The following is a 20,814-nucleotide window of genomic DNA, read 5'->3' as shown; positions in this document are numbered from 1 at the left end:
TTAGGAGCCACCGGAGAATCCACCTGGAGGCCCCATTCCGGCCCCGGCGTGGAATGTGGTTCCATAAATCCCCGTTCCCGTGTCGGATCCCGTAATGAGGAGCAGGAACGATGCAATGCCGACGATCCCGAGCAGGATCAGGATGGGCAGAAAAAGCTGCTGTATATATATATGTTTATATCTTAATATATATACATTACATTATTCTATTTAGGAGTCAGCATTTCGTTTTTTTGTCTGGAGAGAGGGATTTAAACCAAGATTTCCCCATCCCGAGTCCCTCCCAGCTGCCCAGCTCCACCCGGCTCGGCACAGCATTTTCCATCCCCTTTTATTTATTTATTTTATATATATATATATATATTTTATAGGCTTTTTTATGACAAACTTTACTTTCCGCTTGACATTTAAAAGCTGATGGGATCTTCCTTGCAGGACAGCGGGAAATGGAGATATTTATTGGAGTTTCGGCCGTGCTGGGAAGAGCAGAGGGAGATTTACTCCGGCAGCCCGGGGAGAGGAGCCGCGGCTCCGGAGGCAGCTCCCGAATCCGTTTATCGGGAATTCAGGGCTTTGGCTTTCCCTGCAGGAGGGGTGTGAGCAAAGGGATGAGGCCCCGGCTGGGCCGACTGTTGTGGGCTTTGGGAGGGGGTTCTCTGACGGCAGCTGTAGGGTTGTGCCCGGGGCTGTGTCTGGGGTTGAGGGGTGGTGACTGGCACCTGGAGACACATGGTAGGTTGGGGACAGCGGCTTGGGCTCGGGGGACAAGGTCTGTGGACCTGGGGACACGGTTTGGTGGCAATGTCAGGTTTTACATGTAGAATGTCCTTGGAGAGGGCAAGTGCAACAACCCCTGTGCAAGTGCAACAACCCCCTGTGCAAATGCGGTGACCCCCTGTGCAACAACCCCTGTGCAAGTGCAACAACCCCCATGCAACTGCAACAACCCCCTGTCCAAATGCGGTAACCCCCTGTGCAACAACCCCCATGCAACTGCAACAACCCCCTGTGCAAATGCGGTGACCCCCTGTGCAACAACCCCTGTGCGAGTGCAACAACCCCTGCACGAGTGCAACAACCCCCGCGCAACTGCAACAACCCCTGCGCGAGTGTAATAACCCTCGTGTGAGTGTAACACCCTCCATTCTGCTGCAAAACCCACCAAGCAAGTGCAACAACCTCCGTACAGGTGCAACACCCTGTGTGCAAGTGCAACAACCCCCGTGCGAGAGCAACCCCCCCCTGCAAGTGCAAAATGAAGAGCACCGGTGCAATGACCCTCGCACAAGCGCAATGACCCCCTATGCAAGGGCGATAACCCCCGTGCAAGCGCAACACCCCCCGTGCAAGCGCAACACCCTCTGAGCGACCGCAATTCCCGCTGTGCAAGGGCAACGTCCTCTGTGCAAGGACAGCGTGCGCCGTGCAAGGGCGAGCGTGCAAGACGCAGCGTGCAAGGGCGAGCGTGCAAGCCCCGAACGCGCCACGTCCCCCCCGCAAGGACAACAACCGCCGCGCAAGGACAACAACCGCCGCGCAAGGACAACCGCCCACCCCGGGCAAGGACAACAGGCCTGGGGGATGCTGCGGGCTCCATGGCGACGGTTGCCAGGGCGACCGCCTCCCCCGCAGCCCCCGCGCGGAGCCGGCGCGGATGCCAATTTGGAAAAGCAGCGGCGAGCGGAGGATCTAGGAGGCCCTAAAGAAGATTGATGGGGAAATCGATGCGTCGTAAAGAGCAGGTGACTCATCGCTCCCCCCTCCCGGCCCCGCGCGCGCTAACGAACACGCGGGAGCACTAATTGCACTGCCAACCCCCCCAAAACACCCCCCGAGCAACAGCCGGAGCGTGCACGCGTGTGCATGCATGTGCACGCGTGTGCATGCATGTGTGTGTGCAAGCGTGGGTGTGCACGCATGCAGGCAAGCGCTGATCGCATGCACAAGTGTGCAAGCGAGCACATGCATGTGCAAACGTGCAGACGTGTTGCAAGCGTGCTCACAAGCATGCACGGGCGTGCGTGCATCGGTTGCATGCACAAGCGTGCAAGCACAGGCATGCAAGCGTGTTGCAAGCGTGCACGCACACCCATGCATGTGCATGAGTGTGCATAGGTGTTCCTGCATGGGCGTGTGCATGCAAACACCAATTTTGCTTATTTTTTAGGGGGGAAAAGGGGGTTTTGGAGGTGTTAGGGGTGACAGCTCGGCTCTTTCTTCCTCCTCTGCTCTCTGCACTGCAGCACGGCGCTACGGAAAATAATATCCCCGCAGCGGCGCGCGGGAGGACATAAAAAAGACGGGAAAAAAAAAAAAAGGGGAGCGAGGAAGAGGAGGGGGAGGAAGGAGCAGGGAAAGGTCGTCGGCTGCGCAGCAGGACCTTGGGGCGACCCCTCCGTCCGTGCGGCCGCACCGGACAAGGGTGCACGGGATGAGGTCCCGGGGTGCCTGCGGGAGAGGGATTGTTACCTGGATTGGGAGAAAAAGGATTGCATCCGGGATGGGGGGGATTTGCACCCGGGATTGGGAGAAAAAGGATTGTCACCCGGCTGGAGGTGGATTGTCACCCACGCCGGCTGGGGGTGTATTGTCACCCGGCTGGAGGTGGATTGTCACCCGGCTGGGGGTGTATTGTCACCCGGCTGGGGGTGGATTGTCACCCGCTCCGGGGAGCAGCTTCATTTGCAGGCAGCGCCCGCGCGCTCCCTCTTCCCGGATGCCGCCTGCTCCGATGAGGAATCTGCATCCGCGCTCATAAATATCCCCCCACGATGGTGCTGGCCCTGCTCTGGGTGCCACCGGGTGTCCCCGATCCGGAATCGGCTTCATTTTCCATCCCCGCTCGTTGGCTGCCGCGTTCAGAGAGGGGATTTATGGGGGTGCAGGAATCGGGGTGTTTTTCCGTGATTTAGGGTTTTCTTTCCCTCCCCTGTCCTGGATTTGTGGTGGTGGTTGGTGGTGGTGGGATGAGCCCCAGGAAGGTCTGGGATGGGCAGTGGGAAGTGCCTGGGGATGGAGTGAGGAGACATGGAGGAAGGTCCTGGGATGTCCCTGGTGAGGGATGGGATGGGATGGGATGGGATGGGATGGGTGGAGGCCCATGGGATGGAATGAGGAACCATGGAATGGGATCAGCAGAGACCCATGGGATGAGATGAGGAGCCACCAAATAGACTGGACGAGTGGAGACCCAAGGGATGGGATGGGGTGAATTGGGATGGGATGAACTGGGATGAGTTGGGATGCGACGGTGACTCACAGCAAGGGAGGCTGGGACACGGGATGGGATGGGATAAGACGGGATGCGATGGGAGAGGGTGGCAGGGGACAGCGGGTCCCTGTGCCCCGGCCTTGCCGCCCACAGGATCCAGAGGTTCCTCCCTGCCCCGAATCCCATCCGGATGCTCAGGAAGGGGTAGCCAGAGGAGGGGATGCTCCAACCGCATGGGAATGCGGTGGGAATTCACCGGGAAGCGTCGCCGGGTGGGTGAAACCCCATTTCCCCGGTGCCACCTGGGCAGAAGAGGCTCCGAGGGCCCAGGCGTCCGGGCTGCGGCTCCCTGCAGACCCCGGTGCCGCGGAGGTTTCCATGGCAACAGCAGAAAATCCGCATTTCTGCCGCCGGGGCGAAAAGGCTGCGATTTGTATGCGGGGCGGCGCCGCCGTCCGTCCGTGTGTCCGTGTGTCCGTGTGTCCGTGTGTCCGTCCATCCCGGTGCGGGAAAAGGGAGGACGGGGAGGAAGAGCCGGGGCGGGGGGACAGGGATGGAGAGGGACACGGAAAAGGGATGGGAGAGGGATCGGGTGGGGGGATCCGCAGGGAGCCGGGGAGCAGGGAACCCCTTTGTGTCCGTCCCGCTCGTCCGTCCGTCCGTTCCGAACGGCTGCGTTATCCATGCGCTGTTCCCAGGGGTGTTTTGGGGATTTCTCCCATCACCGGGAGCATCTGACCCGCAGCCCTCTCCCTGCCCCGGCTCCGCTTCCAAGAAACCACCACTGCGGCATTCCGGGATGCTCCGCATCCCATCCCGGCCCTTCGGATCCCTCCCCCTGGAAAACCACCCCGTTTGGGAGCTGAGCGGGGAGGGGGATCCATAGGGATGGGGCCGGGATCTCAGAGCCGCCCGCGTCGGCCGGGGCTTTGTCTGCTCCGTCCTTTGTCCTTCCCAAGCGGCTCCGCCGCAGCTTGGGATTTTCCGAACCTTTTTTGTTTTTTTTCCCCTCCCCTTTCTCCTTTCTCCCTGTTTTCCTCCTGCTCCCAGCGGCCCCGCAGGCCCGATGCCACGGTGAGGGCCGGCGCCCCGCTCCCGTCGGGAAAGGCAGACCCAAACCTCGGGATAGTGGCTATTCCGGAGGCTTTTTTCCCAGCTCTTCCTCCATCCAGGGTGGGAGGCTGCTCCGTTCGCCCCGGTTTCCAGGGAATCCCTCCGGCGCGGATGGAAAGCTGCCCCCCGGGCGCTCCCAGGCGGATACTGCGGATTCCGCCCTGGCAAAAGCCTTGGAAAAGGGTTTCCCATCCCGTTGCCGACATTTCCTGGCTGCCTTGGCTACTATTGCCATGGTTTGTGGTGCCCTGAGCTCTTTTGATGAACTATTACCTTAAAATTAACTTCTTAATTATTATTATTATTCCCCTAAAAATGGCCCGGAGGAGCTTCCTATTCCCCTCTTCTGTCACCTGCAACCCCAATCCGGTGGGTTTGGGCCCGGAATGGGATGTTTTCCGACGCTTCCCGTGTGTTTCAGTAATGGAGAAGCCTGAGCCGGGTCCAAAAGCAGCAGCAGGGTTTTCTTTTTGGGTACAAAAATGCCATTTTCTGTGGCTGATGCGAAAGCAGCAATCCCGACACCCCCGACACGGGTTTATCCCACTAAATAAACCCATAAATATCCTGGGAAAAGCTCGTGAGCCGGCGGGAAGGACAGTTTATCCCCATCGGGATACAGGACCGCTCCGGTCAATCCCCTTTTCCAACAGCTCCGGATTGCCGATGCAGGGGGGAAATAAAACCCTATCGGAAAAAAAAATCCCCCCCTAAAAGGCGGAAAAAAATCCCAAATATGCCCGGAAAGGCAAATTCCCTGCGCCAACGGGAGGGAAAGGCTCGCAGATGGGAGCGGGCGGGGGTGGAAGCTGGCTCCATCCCTCCAATAGATCATTTTTATTTCCTGTTGGAGCTGACAAATTGTTCTGTATTTTATATCGGCTCCCTCCAGGCTCCGGGATGGGCTTTTTTGTTCACCCCCTCCCCCTATTTTTTTTTTTTTTTGGTATTACCTGGGAAAAAAAAAAAAGTGGGGAGAAAAAAAGGTCATAAAATCCCATAATAATAAAAAAAAATACTTAAAATAGCCCGAAAGAGCAGAGCTGGTGGTAATGAGCACCGCAGAGATGCTCCATAAACCTAAGCGAGGCGGCGGGAAAGAGGGATAAGGGGGGAATAAAAGCGGCTGGGGGAGGGAAGGGGCGTTGGGAATTTCTCCCCCCAAGCTCCGGAGCCCCTTAAAGCCCCTGGAAAAGCAAAAAGGGGGGATATTTCCCCAGGAAGATCCGCTAACAAAGGCCGGGCGCTAACGAGAGCGGAGCCGGGAGCGATCGGGAAGCGCCGTTCCAGGAGGGGGGAGCGGAAAACTTCCCTGGATGATGGTGGCAGATGGGGGGAAAAAAAAAAAAAAGCTCCCACATGTTAAAAAAAGGACGAAACCTGGATTTTTTACATGCAACGCTTTGATTATTCCGTTCGAAATGCCATTTCCATCAGGATTTTAATTGTCTTGGAAAAGGTCAGGCAACGCTCCTTCCCGCAGGCTTCATTCCCTTTTATTTATTCTCCCCCGGAGGAAATTCCCCTTTGGCGGTGCTAGACGTGCAAATCGCTCGCTCCTTTTTTTTTCCCCCTTTTTTTTCCCCCTTTTTTTTTCTTTTTTTTTAGGAACAAAAATAAAGGGAAAAAAGGGAAGATAAGGTTTTCTGCGGGCTGAATCTCTCTGTTTTTGTTCCTCATTTTTGCTCTTTAAACCAGCGCCGGGCTGGGCTGCTCCGGCTGCTCTCCCACCCTCCAGATCCATGTTTTATCCCCAGGATACGGCTCTGTGCATCCGATTTCATCGGAAAGGGCATTAACGGAGCTGCAAATCCAACCCTGTCTGCGGGAAACGCCGGTGTGGAACTCGGATGCTCCCGCAACCGGCTCCGACGGATCCATTCCCGTTACGGCGCCTGGTGCTGATTACCCTAAATTGCCCCATTTGGGGTTCCTTTCCGGGCAATCCGGAGACAATCCCGGTGCCGTGGGGCATTCCGGATGCTTTGGGGGCTGCGTTCAGCCTTTTTGGGCTGTGGAAAGGCCAGGAAAGCTTTTCCAGAGGGAGGCCGATGGCTGCGGATATGCCCTGGGTGGAGGCTGCAAGGAGTGACGCACGGCTCCCGCATCCAAAGGCTGCTTTTGGGTGCAAATCCGGCATTTTCCACTACGGAAACCCCGCGGAGGGGCGGGAGGCCGGCGAACCCCCCCGTTCCCGGCCGCGGCTCCAAGCGTCGCCCCAGACACGCGGCCTTTGGGCTCCGCTCCCCCCGCTCCGGCTGCCTCCGGGGGCCATAAATCCAGCCGGGAATGATCCCGGAGCGGGGCCGGCTGCCAAGAACCGCGGCCGGGCCCGGCCCCGGGGCCGCCTTGGCCGCCAGCCCGTGCTCGGGACGTCTCGGAGCCGCGACCCGCTCCGGCGCCCGGCACCGCCGCGGGCCCGGACGGAGATTTATCCCATTTCGGGAAGCTCGCGGCTTTTCCCGGAGGCTTCCTAAAGCCCCCGGCGTTTTCCCGCGTTGCTCCATCCGCCTTGGGGGGTTGTTTATAAATATCCCCGGGTATAAACAGCTGCGCGGGGAGGACGGAGCCGTTCGCAGCGGGCTCTTTAATGAGGCAGGGAAATAAATCCAGCCTGGAAACGAGCCGCTTTGCCGGCGGGGAATCGCGCGCCGGAGCCGCCGGAGCCGCTGGGTACGGAGGTTTCTCCCTATGGCTATGGGAAAACGGCGCTTTCCCTCCGGCGTTTCCCGGCCGCCCGCTCCGCGTGCGCGGGGCGACGCTGCGGCTGGAGCACAACCGCGTATTAGACATCAGAGAAGCCAAAGAGAGGCCAGTGAGGCTCAGCCTGGGGGGCAGGACACGGGACAGGCTCCTGAAAGGAGCTGGGGATCCCGGGAAAGCTTCCCGCCAGCAGCAGGGAAAAGAAAAAGGAGGAAAAATGGCAAATAATAATAAATCCACTAATTACGTTTTATTCCCTGATGCAAAGAAAAATGCCCCTGTCGGGGCTCCCTCCGCGCTGCCCTTTTGGGGTTCCTGGCGCTGGGAGCAGGCAATACGGACGGGAGGTCAATCCTTGTCCAGCCCAGCTCCGGTGAGGCCGGAGCTGGTTTTTTCCAGGGTTTGGGAATGGCTGGCATGCTGGAGCAATGTGAAGTGGTGCAAAGCGGTGCAATGCCATGCAAAGCAATGCGAAGCGGTGCAAAGTCACACAAAGCACTGCAAAATGGTGCAAAGTGGTGCAATGCAATGCAAAGCGGTGCAATGCAATGCAAAGTGGTGCAATGCCATGCAAAGTGGTGCAATGCCATGCAAAGTGGTGCAATGCAATTGCAAAGCGGGGCAAGGCAGGGCAATGCAATTGCAAAAAGTGGTGCAATGCAATTGCAAAGCAGGGCAAAGAGATGCAATGCAAAATGGTGCAATGCAACTGCAAAGCGGTGCAAAGTGCTCGCTGCGTGCGAGCTGCCTCGCTGCAGCGCTCTCCGGTGGGTGCAGAAGCTCAGAGGCTGGGAGGATATTTGCAAAATGTGAATTGCAAACAGGGGTGAAAATACGTGTGTCTGTTAAAAGCAAATGAGCCGGGGCTGGTTTTGTCCGGACGCCGGCGCTCTCCGTTCGGCCGGATCCGAGCCGACGTGTCCCGTCTTGCTCCCCGCATTCCTGGCGGACGCGGCGGCGCCTCCGTCTCGGAGCGCTCGGCGATCCCGGGGGCTGCGAAGCCATGAGCTGCCGTTGCGGCATTCCGTGCATCTCCTCGACTGCAGGGGTTGTGCAATTTGGCCCCCAAATTCCGGGAAAACCGTCAATTCCACCCCCCCGCCACATCCACGGATGCATTTTTGCTTTTACATTAAAATGAAGCTGCAAGAGGCCGGGACAGGCGCGCGCTCCTGCTCGCTCCGTTGTTATCCCGCAATTAATCCCAAGGTGCAATGCAAGACGGAACAATCCATTGCCTCTTCCAGTAGCTCTAGACTGATTTAATTGGGCTTAATTGATGGGAAAATAATTAGCAGCCTCTTTTTCCCCGCGGAAAGCTTGGGGACGTTATGGAAGAACGGCGAGAGCTTGGGAAGCTCCCGCGCTGGCAGCGCTCTGCAGCCGGGATGCATCTCATTCCCATCCCTATCCCTGTCCTTCCCACTCCGTCACTCCCAGCCCAGCCAGTTCCTTCCCTTCTGGAGAGAAAAGCAAATGGGATTCAAGGCAACACAGGGGGGTTGGAGTCCCTATTGTTTCTCTGTTTTTCCTGGCCTTCCCCTTCCCCTCTTTTTCCCCATTTTTTGCACCACATTCCGATGCCGGACACACGCCGGTGGCAGAGTAACGCCTGCAATCCCAAGCCGGCACCCCATTCCCAAGGCAGCCCTGGCCACATTCACCAGAGGACAAAGAAGAAGCCGGGAGCAGAGAAAAAACAGGGGAAAAAAAAGCTGGAAAAATCCCCGGGATCGTGCTATGCCGGCCGAGCTTCGGAAGATGGCGGAGTTTGCTGCCGCTCGGCGGCGGGAGCAGCCGGCAGCGCACGGAGAGCGGGACACATGGCAGGAGCCGTAAATCACGGCGCCGCGCTGAGTGGGAAAAGCAGAGGGAAAAGCAGCGGGAAAAGCGGCGGCCGGAGCGGCCAAGCGCCTGCGGTCGCCGGCAGCGCGCGCTCGCTTGGCCCTGCAGCCGGGTAGACCTGGCGTCCCGCGCTGGGGACGCTCCCGAAATCCCAACGCTCTTCCCGTGTCCGGCACGGATTCCGGGATGCCGGCACCCTGGGGTGTCCGGGTGTTTGTGGTCGCCCGAGCCGGGAGTTTATTCTGGGGGCGTGGGATGTTTTCCCGGAGATCCCGCTCCGCGCGGCAGCGATTCCGCTCGCGCGGATTCGGGAGCAGCTTGTCCCTTGCTATGCGGCGCCGCCGACACTAGATGGAGAGAGAAGAGCTTGGCAGGAGCGAGCCGCTCCGGCCTCGGCTCCTCGCGCTCCTCCAGCCACTGGATGTTGGGATCCAGGCCGAGGAGCCACTTGGAGCATCCCTAGGGACCAGCTCCCCACCTCCGGCATTCCCAAGGGGCTTGGATTTTGGGGAAGCGCCGGCGAGCTCGGATCCGTGCGCGGCCTCCGGCACCACCTCTCCGGCGGGAGTTACAACGTGCCATGGAGAGCGGATCCGCACGGCGGTGCCGGGCGACCGATCCCAGGCCCATCAGCCGGCGAGCGGAGCATCCGTCTCGGCTCTCCTTGGAAACACGGCCAGATCCGCAGGGATAAATCCCTCGGCGCGGGCGGGAATGCGGCTCGGGGCGCCCGGCTCATCCAGGGTTTTGCTCCCAGCCCCGATGCTTTGGAGCCGGACAACATCCTTATAAAGGAGGATGCTCTTAACGAGGCTCCTGTTAAGAGGGTTCTCATTAACGGGGCTTTCATTAACGAGGTTCCGCTGGCCCCTCCGTGGAGCCTCCTTGTCCCCTTGAAGGACGCGGTGCCGCCTCCACGGGGCTTTATTTGCTTCAGCTCCCGCTCTCTCCGTGAATCGCGCCGTGATTTACGGCTGCTCCGTTATCCCTTTCTCTCCTCCGGCGGATGCTCCGCACCTTTTTATAGCCCTGTAAAGCCAGGACGAACAGGAGGATTTTCCGGCGGGATCAAGGTGCTGCCGCCACGTAGGGGCAGCCAGTCCCTCCCTGCTTGTCCCCTCTGCCACCCAAACCTCATCCGTGTCCCTAATAACATGGAATCCATCCATTGCGCTGCCTTCCAGCCCCGCGCGTAGCGGCTTCCCGATGACTGGCACTTTACGGGAATATTTCCCTATTAAAGCTGCCGGTGCCAGCGCTCCGTTGGCCGTAGGAGTTGATTTAAAAGCGCCCGATGGCTGCTTAATATTAAGTGATCGTCTGGCGGCTTAAAGCTAAATCGATGGGAAGCGGGTCCGGAGCAATTGGAAAGGAGCCAGATCCAGGGCCTGGCTGCTGTAAATCAGCATCACAGCCACACGTGGAATTAAAACGGGTGCGATTCCGAGCGCGAGGACGAGCTAAGGTGTTCCCGAGTCTTCCTCCCGCGGCTGAGGGACCGGCTGGGGAGCGGGGACGGCCTCGCGCCGCATCCCGGGATGCTCCGATGCAGGCGAGGAGGGACGGAGACCCCGGCTGCCCCTGAGGGACCGGGAGAAGGATCCGGGCTCTCACTGAGCTCCTGGGGGCGTCACAGCCGGACTCGGATCCTTGGGACCCTACGGAGCCCGAGAGCAGCGGGATCCACGCGGCGGTTCCTCGGAGGAGCTTCCTCCCCTATCCCAACCGCGGGGAAGCGGGACGCGGATCCGGGCACCGTTCCCACCTCCGCAGCCGGAGAAGCCCCCGCGCTGCCGTGGGCCGGGAGCCCTCAATCCCCCTGGAAGCCGGGAAGCGCGGAGGTGTTTGGAGAAGCTCCCCCTTCCCGCGGCGGCCGCGCGGAGCGGCGTTCCCGCCGGGAGCTGCCCTCGCTTCCCGGCCGGGACTCATCAGCACCGGGGCCGTACGAGCAGTCGCCTTGTCACGGAGCTGGAGCGTCTCCAAGCTCCTGGTTCCCATTCCGCTGCATCCGGCCTCGCCGCCGCCGGAGCGCGCGTCCCGCCACGGGATCGTCCCGGCAATGCCCGGAGATGCATTTCCCACATGTGCCTTTTATTTCCCCCTTTTTTCCCCCAGAAATGAGGCCTGGGCAGGCTCTGGAGATGGATTGCGCTTTCCGGAGAACCTCTGCCCTCCCGGAGGGAAAACGCGGCTCTATGGGCACCCCTTGGATGTCCCACTGGATCCAGGACATCCCTGGCGCTCTTCCCGACACCAACGGCGTCACCGGGACGTCCGCCACGACACACGTCCAACCTACAGCCGGAGCAAGCCGCACAGGCGGCCGGAGCGGCTCCGTCCTCCCGCGCCGGCGCCCGGCCCGCCGTCCTCGTTACCGTCACACGGATTGATGGGCCGTCGGTATCGCCCCAAACGCCTTGACCTTGCGGAACCGGTCATTGAACGGGGTTTACGCGATAAAACAACCCTCGAGTGCTGCCTTATCGCCTCTGCAGCCGCCTTGCTGCGGCTATTACAGCAGCATACTGCGGCGCTCCGGCTTTATAAGGATGGATGGTTAGATAGAGATAATAAAGCCCAAGAGCATTAAATCTTTGCAAGACACCGGCCACACTGCCTTATCCAGCAGCCTGAAAAGGCTATATATGTTTTTCATAATTTGTAATTACTTTTTACAGTTCTCGCCCATAACTCTGTCCATCACGCGGGTCAAAATATACAATGTGTGTGGGAGCAAGGGCAATAAAACGTGAAAACAAACAGTTTGTCTTCGGGGAGATTAACGCTCGGTTAAAAGACCCGTTTTAACACCCTCTCCATGCCGCCAGCCAATTAGCCCATATAATGGGCTCCACTTGATATTTTGGGTTTATTTCTATTTCGCAACGATGCCACGGCGCTTAATTGCAAACACATGATCTCTAATTGGCGGCGCCGTCACCCCCGCGCTACGCGGCTTACGCAAGCGAGCGATCCCGATCCAGACACCGGGAAGCATCCCGGGAACTGCCGACGCAGGCGGGATCGCGGGAAGCCAACCCGGAGCACGGGCGGCCGTGCGGATTCTCTGCTGTCTGCTAAGGGCTCATCCCTTCTTTTGGGATGCTCCGGTGGGATCTTTGGATTCTGCTGGGGGTTTCCAGGAAGTTTGGCAGTCCTGACCATCACCTGCAGTTGGGATTGGCCTCCAGGTTCCAAGTTATGACGTGACCCGCACTGACACACAAAGAACAGTTGCATAAATAACATAAATAACCTTTTTTTCCCTCTTTTCTATCCCCTTTCCCTTGTTTCTCCCCTGCGTTTTTAAAATAAATGACATAGGAGGTGTTTCTTGGAGAGTAAAAATAAACTAGTCCCACAGCCCTCCTGCCACCCCCTCCTGCTCCTCGCGAATCCCTCCAAAAATTATAACTCATTTCCAAACATCCCATTCATGGGAGCTGGAAAGGGGCCACGTTTGGCTCTGCTGCAACCGTGTCTTTTCTTGGCTGCGGACGGAGGGATCTGGGGCAAAATATCCCGTGTTTGGCTCTGCCGCCGCCTCCAAGGGCCGGGAGGCAGCTGAAAACCATAACTCCTCGGGAGGGAGGAATTTGGGAAAGTTTCACTCAGCTGGTGGTGCCGGAATGCGGCTCCGCACAGCGAGGGACAAGGAGGAATTATGCCGGGAGAGCAAACGGCCTCTCTCTGCCCTGTTTCCCAGTAAAAAGCAGGGCTGAGGCCTGATTTTCCCCCCTAAAAAGGAGGCCGCAATTCCCTGGATGGCTCCGAGGCCCCGTTCCCGCTTGTCCCCCTCCTATGGGTAACAGTGGCCAGGTCGGTGTCATCCCTCCCGATGTCCCATCCGGGTCGCTGCTCCGCGGTGCTCCGGGGTCCTCGTATCCGGGCCCCCCGATATCTGGAAGGGGGGACATCCCTGGGGTTATTCCTAGGGGTTTGGAGAGAGTTTGGAAATTGGGAGAAAAAAAAATAAGAAAACCAAGCGCAATTCAAGCACGTGGGAGTGAAAAAGGGGGAAAAATAAAGAGAAATTGAAAGCACGCGATGAATAAATGGCTTTGGTTAAACATCTGCAGAGCGTCACGGACACGGGCACCGTCTCCGAGCCGGACACGCTGCTCCGGTCGCTTTGCTCGGCCTCATCCACGGTGCCGGATCCCCCCGCGCTCCGCGGAAAGCGGCGGGTTTGCAAACAGCAGCCAGAAGATTTGGGATGGGAATTTTGGACGGGAATTTGCCCGCCTTGACAGTCCTCTAACGGGGCCAAGTTGTGGCTGCTCCTGCCAAGGGGAATCGCGCGGAGCCGCATCCCGGCCTGATCCATCAGCTCCCTGTTCCTGCCCATCTGCCCGGCATCTGCGGGGCTTCCGCAGCTTCGGGGTGGGAAGTTCTCCATGGAGCCCAGAGAAAAGGTCTTTTTCCCCCCCTGTTTTCCTCTCCTTTTCCTGCCCCTGGCTAATTTGAGGGCTCCACATCAAGCGATCTCTTCCCGTTTGCAAAACCGGTACCGGCGGCAGGTGAAATCCCTCCCGGACGGGCCGAGTTCTCATCCACGGGCAGCTCGTTCCCAAAACGAGGAACCCGCCGTTCCCAGCACATCCCCCTTTCCCTGGAGTCTCGCAGGGATTTCGGGAGCGCCCGGAGCGGCCGCGGGACGAGCCGGGACACCGTCCGCATCCAGCGACTCGCAGCCTGGCAGCGGCTCCGTCTGCACAAGCTCCCCGCTTGGCTCCCGGGCTGTTTTCCATCCCGGGGTTATTTCTCCAGCTCGGCTCGTGTTTATAGTGGATTAACCCGCTGCGAGGAGTTTATGGCTCATCATCGGCGCTGGGCTGGCCGGGAGCGCCGCGGGAACGCGGGAATTCCGAACAGCGCCGCGTCCTCGCCCGGCGCGCGCGTCGCCGGCACCAGCTCACGTTGTTGTCGTTACCCCCTTCCCGCTAATAAACGGCGGCCTGAGCAGAGGGGAGAGGAGCGAATCCTCTGCAGAAGACGCTTGGTGCCTTTCCAAGGAGCCGGTGTCGGGAATCCCGGGAATGTTCCTGCGCGGGGACGCACGGGGTTCGGCTGCGGCGGCGCCGCGTTTGCGTCGCATTAGCTGGGGCTGCCAAGCGGCTCCTCGTGCATCTGAAAATAATCAGGCAGCAGCAATAACCGCCCTCGAGTGAATTTCTCAAAGCGTCTTTTAAAAATCCCCCGGCCAGAGCCGTGTTTACAGCCCGGGCCGCCTGCGCTGCCGGAGAAGGGGGCGGACGGGACGATTGAAAGGCCGGAAAAGTCTTTTTTGGGGATCGGGGCTTGACCGGAGGGTTCCTTGGAGGAGGCCGAGCGGAACAAGGGAACGTCCTGCGAAACGAATGGAAAAGAGGGAGCTGCAGCAGGACGAGGAGGGCGAGGGCTCTTCCAGCGGGACCGGCTGCGCTTGGACATCGGATAGACGGACACCGAGCCGAGGAAACGCGGGGGATCCAAGGGGAGCGGGTGGACCAGGGCGGCCTCGGGAAGCTCCCGTTTCCACGGGATTTGTAGGAAACGCTGTTTTTAACCCCCCTCGTAAGACCCCAGCGCGGCGGCCGAGCCCTCCCGGGATTTCCCTGTTTTCTAACCAATGTAATGAAGTGTTTTAAGTCCCGGCTGCAGCTGGTGGCTCCTCCAGCCACTTCTCCTTGTGGTATCTTTAAAAGTGGCTTTAAAAGCCCCGACAAACTGAGCAGGGAACATCCCTTGAAGCCGCCAAAGCAGGATCTCCGGGGACCCATGGCCTGGGATGTGACACATCCGTGGGGTAACACTGCGTTCCATGGGCTGCATCCAGCAGGAGAGGCCCCTGAAGGCCCTTCCCAGGCTGCCCATTGAATTCCCATCTTCTCCCAGCTGCATCCCCACTCCAATGGCCTGGAGAACCGGATATTTCCGATGGGACAGGACACAGGAGACCCAGCTCTTGCTTCCAGCAGCTCGGCGTCCTCGGAGGCCAAAACTCTGCTTTTTGTTCCCCGTGCATCAGCACAATGGGTTTTATTGCTGTGCCTTGCTGAGCAATTCTTACTTCTTTCTTCAAAAATCTTAAATAAACCTGTTTTTTTCTTGCAAAAAGTACCTCTGGAACAAGGGAAATGTATTATTATGGTAATTGTCTGGTGCTAATTATACTTATTACGATAATAACCGTTTTGTTGTCACACAAATAAAGTGGATTACATCATTTGTAAGTGCCAGAGGCGAACGATGGCTCCGGAGCAGCGCGCGGACGAGTTCCGTGGCTTTCCTCGCCGGGCTCCGCAGGGACGGCGTTCGGAAAAGGCGTTCGGAAAAGGCGTTCGGAAAAGGCGTTCGGAAAAGGCGTTCGGAAAAGGCGTTCGGAAAAGGCGTCTCCCATTTGGGACCCCCATGGGGACGGGGGATCCGTCTGCCGGAGAAGCCGGAGCCTCCGTGGTTGCAAATCCCGGCATAGGGCAGGCCGTGCGGACAAGGCCGGAGGGGAAGGTATCCGTCCGGATACCGACTTCCCGCCGGTCCTGGCCCCCTCCCTGCCTTCCGGAGGGATCTTTGGAAGTTTTCCCGTGTTGGGCTTGGGCGCCCGGTGTTTGCCGGTGTTTTCCGGGTGTTTTGGGTGCTCTCCCGGGGCTGGCGCCGGGGCTCCCCGCGGCCCTTCCCGGCGTTCCCGGGAGGCTCCCGGCGTGTCCCGGCAGGCGGCTCTTCCCGCGGGCCGGCCGGGATCCCTGGCGCGGGCCGGGCCGCTCCGGCGTGTGCCGTCCTGCCATCCCTCCCTTGCCGCTGCTCCGCGCGCGGATCCGGCGCCGGCTGCCAGGCTTTCCCAGCCGGGCTCCTCTCCGAGGCCTCTCGGCATCGCTGCTATCCCGGGATCCGGCCTGTGTCCCCGTGCGGAGCTACCCCCGGAGCGCCCGGAGCCCGTTCTGCACCACTGCCTTCCCAGCCGCCCTCGTTTCCACATGGGATATTCCTCAATCCGAGCGGGATATTCCTCAATCCACGCGGGATATTCCTCAATCCGAGCGGGATATTCCTCAGTCTGTGTGGGATATTCCTCAATCCGCGCGGGATATTCCTCAATCCGTGCGGGATATTCCTCAATCCACCCAGGATATTCCTCAGTCTGCGTGGGATATTCCTCAGCCCGCCCGGGATATTCCTCAATCCGCGTGCGATATTCCCCAATCCGCCCGGGATATTCCTCAATCCGCGCGGGATATTCCTCAATCCACGTGGGATATTCCTCAATCCGCGTGGGATATTCCTCAATCTGCCTGGAATATTCCTCAATCTATGTGGGATATTCCTCAATCCGCGCGGGATATTCCTCAATCCACGTGGGATTTTCCTCAATCCGCGTGGGATATTCGTCAATCCGCACGGGATATTCCTCAATCTGCCCGGGATATTTCTCAATCCGCCTGGGATATTCCTCAATCCACGTGGGATTTTCCTCAATCCGCGCGGGATATTCGTCAATCCGCTCGGGATATTCCTCAATCCGAGAGGGATATTCCTCAATCCGCACGGGATATTCCTCAATCCGCTCGGCACGCGCTCCCCTCCGCTCGGCTTCGCCCTGCGGATGCTCCCGTTGCCTCCCTCCCATTTCCAGCTTCCAGCCTCAGCAACGTACAAAAATACCCCCAAAATACCCCCAAAATACCCCAAACCCAACCCACAAACAACCATTTCCCTGCTGTCCAGGACACTCAATAATTGAGGGTGTTTTGCCTCTTTTCCGCGCGTGTCCGTGTGTCTTCCTCCCTCCCTCCCTCTCGATGGGCCCCTGGAGCTTATTTTACACGAAAGCAACACAGGTTGATGTATTTTTAAATGGCTTGATTTTATCACCCTGCTTAATGATTTGTCGCGTTATTTATTAGACAGTGTGATATCCAGAGGGATTCATCGCATTAACGTATAAATAATGTGGCAAATAGTTCAATAGAGCCATAAAAAAGGGGATTTAGAAATAAATTGACCTATGTTTGCTACATGTAAACGAAGGTGGTGAATGATAATGTGTGTCATGCCCTTAAGCGTGAAAAATGGGGGCCACGAATAAATCAGAAAGTTTCTTGGCTGCTGCAAAGCCCAAATCAGCCCAAATCCCAAAATCCGGGACTTTTCCCCATCCCGCGTCTCCCGATCCGAGCTCGGCCGCCGCACGCGCAGGTTTCCGAGGAGGTTTCCCCCCTTTCCGCACCTCATCCAGAAGCTTTCGCTGATCTTGGAGTTTTCCCTTTCAAGCCGGGTGAAATTTGGGGTGAAAATTGCATAATGCGGCAAAGGGGCACGCCAAAATCCCTGCAAACCGCCGGGCCTCCCGCCCCAATCTGTGCACAGCTTTGGCCCAGAATTCCAGGCCCCCTCGCATGCCAGGAAGATATCCGATCTCGGCACCGGTGCCAAATGATTTTATTCCGCAGCTGTAAGACAGATCCCTATTTTTTTTCTCTTTTACAACGTGCTACGGTTTAATTATTTAACACCACGGGGGTATGCAAGATGACACAGACAGTTGCGAGGGAGAGCGCGCCAAGCGAATTGATGGATGGGCCGGGTGACGGATTGATTGCGGCGGCGGGGAAAGAAAGAAAAAAGGAAAAGGGAATTTTCGAGCGGAGTCGCGAGGCATTGCCAGGAGAGTGGGAGGGAAGAGGTGGGAAAGCACAGGTGGATCCCGGCCCCCCGCACACCCCTTGGGGCTGTTTGCGCAACGGCTGACAAAGCGCAACAGCGTCACGGCCGGTTGTGAGTTGGGGTGAACCCGAGGGGTCGGGATTTGCGAAGCCCCAAAGGCTGCGAATTCCAGCGGCTCCGAGGTCTTCCCGATTCCCGATTCCATCCACGGAAGCTCCGGCGTGGCCCCGGACATCCCGAAGCCGCCGGCTCCGCACGGGCCGCGTCGGAGCATCCGAGCCCTCCGCGCGGCCCGTGTCGGCTCCGGATTTGGCCTCGCTCCCTTTTCCCTCAAAAAAACACGGGACTGGGGGGTTGCGCAGCCAAAGGGCTTCCCTTGCCCTCCCTTGCCTCAGTTTCCCTCGATCCGCCTCGGAAAGCTGTCGTTGGCGGGCACGCCGCGGTTTATTTGGATAAGGGATTAAGCCGCTTCGCACGAGGAATTAAGAGAGTTGGGCAAGGGATTTGCCTGGGGTTTTGCTCCCTCTTTGGCCCGGGGCAGCTCTTGGCTCACAATCAGTTTTCCGGCTCGCTAAAGCGAACCCCAAAAAACGGGATCCCTGCAGGAAAGCGGTGCCGTTTGGGGCTCTTTTCCAACGCGTTTATTCACCTTGTGCCCGCGATGGCTTTTCCAGCAGGTAACGGCATCCGCTAGGAAAACATTCCACCTCCTGCTCCATCCAGAGCCCGGAGAAAAACAATCCTCCACGGCCAACCCTTCCCAAAACCTGGAAAGGGCTCGGAGATCCCTTCCCGGAGAAGCAGGACGGGATCCCCAAGCTTCCTGCACAAGGAATAAACGTTCATTTTAGTAGCCAATTTGATTCACTTTTCAAGGAACAGGTTTTCATGCTTTGTGCATTTATTTCCTAATTTTATTATGCCATTTAATTAGATCATGCACATTGGTTTTATTGTTAAAACATGTCCTTGTTTTCTTTATAACTGGATTTCATGGCACTACAGGGACATTTAGGAAAATATCACATTCCAGCATCGACTGTCGAAATCAGACCTAGATCCGAACAGAGCTGCTGGGCCATAAATCTAGTCACAGATGGAAAAAGCGGAATATTATTCACAGCGTGCAGAGCGCCGGCGGTTCCAGGAAGGGGACACGCACCCCCTCGGAGCACTTGAATTACAGCCCTGGGAGGGCCGCGGCGGCGCAGAAATTCCCTTGGAAAAGCTCCGCAAAGTTGTTTGCAGGATCCCTATTTCCAGGCTGACAACGATCGGGGCTCGCCCCCAGAGCCGCTGGATTTCCCGGCCGCTCCAATGCTTCCCAATCCGGCGCCGTTCCCTGCCACCGGCAGGGAGCAATGGGAAGGATCCCTGTTTTCGCTCGGCTCGAGCCGCTTTCCTCTGAGGTTTTCTGCTGAGGAGCCGTTTCCCACGTTTCTTGCAAAAAACAACCCCGTGTGCGCCCCAACCTGCTCGGATTAACGCGGTTTTAAGGGCAGTTTGGGAGGAAGGGGAACTTCTCCCCGCTTGGATCGGAGCAGATGGCGGGGAGAAATGAGGAATGACGCTGGGAACGTCCCAGGGGAGGCCTGGGAACGGGGAGGACGAGGGGAGCGGGGGAAACGCACGGACCCCGCGACACCCGATCGGCCGTTTGGGGCCGAACGCAGGAAACTGAGAGCTCGGGGGCTCCTCGGCGGCTCCGGGGGCTCCGGGGGCTGCCCAGAGCACAAATCGATTAGCGCTGCCGAGAACCCGAGCCGGAGCCGCGCGGAGACGGCCGCAAATCACCGGCTGGAATTCCGCCCGCCGCGGGAGCGGAGCCGCCGCCGCATCCCGCCCCCTTCCCGATCCGCACGGAGCCTCCGGCCATCCGTCCCCACCGGAGGAGCCGTCTCGCCGGCGGGAACGCTGCATCCCGGCGGGAACGCTGCATCCCGGCGGGATGCGTCTCTCCCAGCTGGGCGAAAGGGGTCCGCAGCCATCGCCGCGTGCCCGAGCTCCGGGAAAAGCAGCTTTTTTGCCTTCTTTTCCCGTGCGGAATGTGCGAGGGAGAGCGGGAAGCCGAGGGTTTGCCTTGGTTTCGCTCCCTTCAAGCATCGCCTAAGGAAACAGGGAAAAAAATGTGGGAGCTACCGGGACCAGCGGGTGTAGGGGAGAAAAACAGCCCATGGAGTGGGGCTAGGAGGGACCTGCAAGGGGGTCTGGAGCTTGGAAGGGCTCCCCAGGGAAACCGCATCCCCGTTTGGGATTGCTTTGGGCATCCAAGGAGATGGGGTGTCTCCGGAGGGCCCTTCTCCCGTGGGAAACTCCCATTCCCTGGCTCAGGGACGGCCGCGCTCCGTGCAAAGCCCCACGGCCGCGGGACGGGCCGGCTCTGCGGGAGACAATCCCGCTTTTCCTGCAGATCCAGCTGAGCTGGGGACACACAAACTCATCACCCTTCCGGCCCCCCTCGGCTCCGGGATGAGCCAAGGGGGAGGCTGGAAAAGCGGAGCACGGATGTCCCCGCGGTGTCACCCCCTGCATCCCGGCCTGCCCCCCGGCTCTCCCGCATCCCGCGCTCCGACCCCGGCTTCCCATCCCCATGGAAAAGCAGCGGCTCGGGATGATTCCGTGATTGATTCCGGCAGAACCGCGGAGCAGAGCGCGCGGCCGCCGCTTCCCAGCTCCATTAACCGCCGGGATGCGGCTGCAGCCAGCACCGATTCGGCCCAACTTGTTTAAAATTCCTTTCTCTCCGCGCACGAAACCATTTTCTGCAAAGTTTAGCCTTGGGGAGATTTATTTCCTTGTTAGCTCGAGCTTTTCCTATTAGCCCATCTCGGAGAAACATGGCTGCGTTTTCCGCAGCGCGCCAGCTGTCGCGCGCCGCGCAGGTACATATTACAGCCGGCATTAAACGGCCTGTCATTCCCAGCTTTCTAATTACCGCATGAATAGGGAGCGCCGCGAATAGCGGCGCCGATTGTTCCGCCGTGACTTACAAGGGGAATCAAAAAATGGAAGATTCATACGCGGCGGCTGCCTCTTTTCCCGGCGAAATCTAATTGAAAAGGAAACTCGAGGGCGATTTGGCTGCGGGCGCAGGAAGGCGCCTCATTTTTCAAGGTGCTTTCGCGAAAACGAAGAGCCCCCCCCGCCGCCCGGCCCTGCTCCCCCCCGGCTGCTCCTGCTTTTAAACACGTAATTTAACAAAGCAGCGCAGCATCAAACGAGGAAGGACAAACATATGGTGAAGTAGATAGGGGGAATATTCCAATAAGCGGTAATATACTGCTCCGATGTGTCCTGGT

The sequence above is a fragment of the Tinamus guttatus genome, unplaced genomic scaffold, assembly GCF_059628265.1.
Source record: "Tinamus guttatus ecotype Peru unplaced genomic scaffold, ASM5962826v1 Tinamus_guttatus_pri_ptg000166l, whole genome shotgun sequence".
In the NCBI taxonomy this organism is placed as follows: Eukaryota; Metazoa; Chordata; class Aves; order Tinamiformes; family Tinamidae; genus Tinamus; species Tinamus guttatus.
This window is presented reverse-complemented; position numbering follows the sequence as displayed.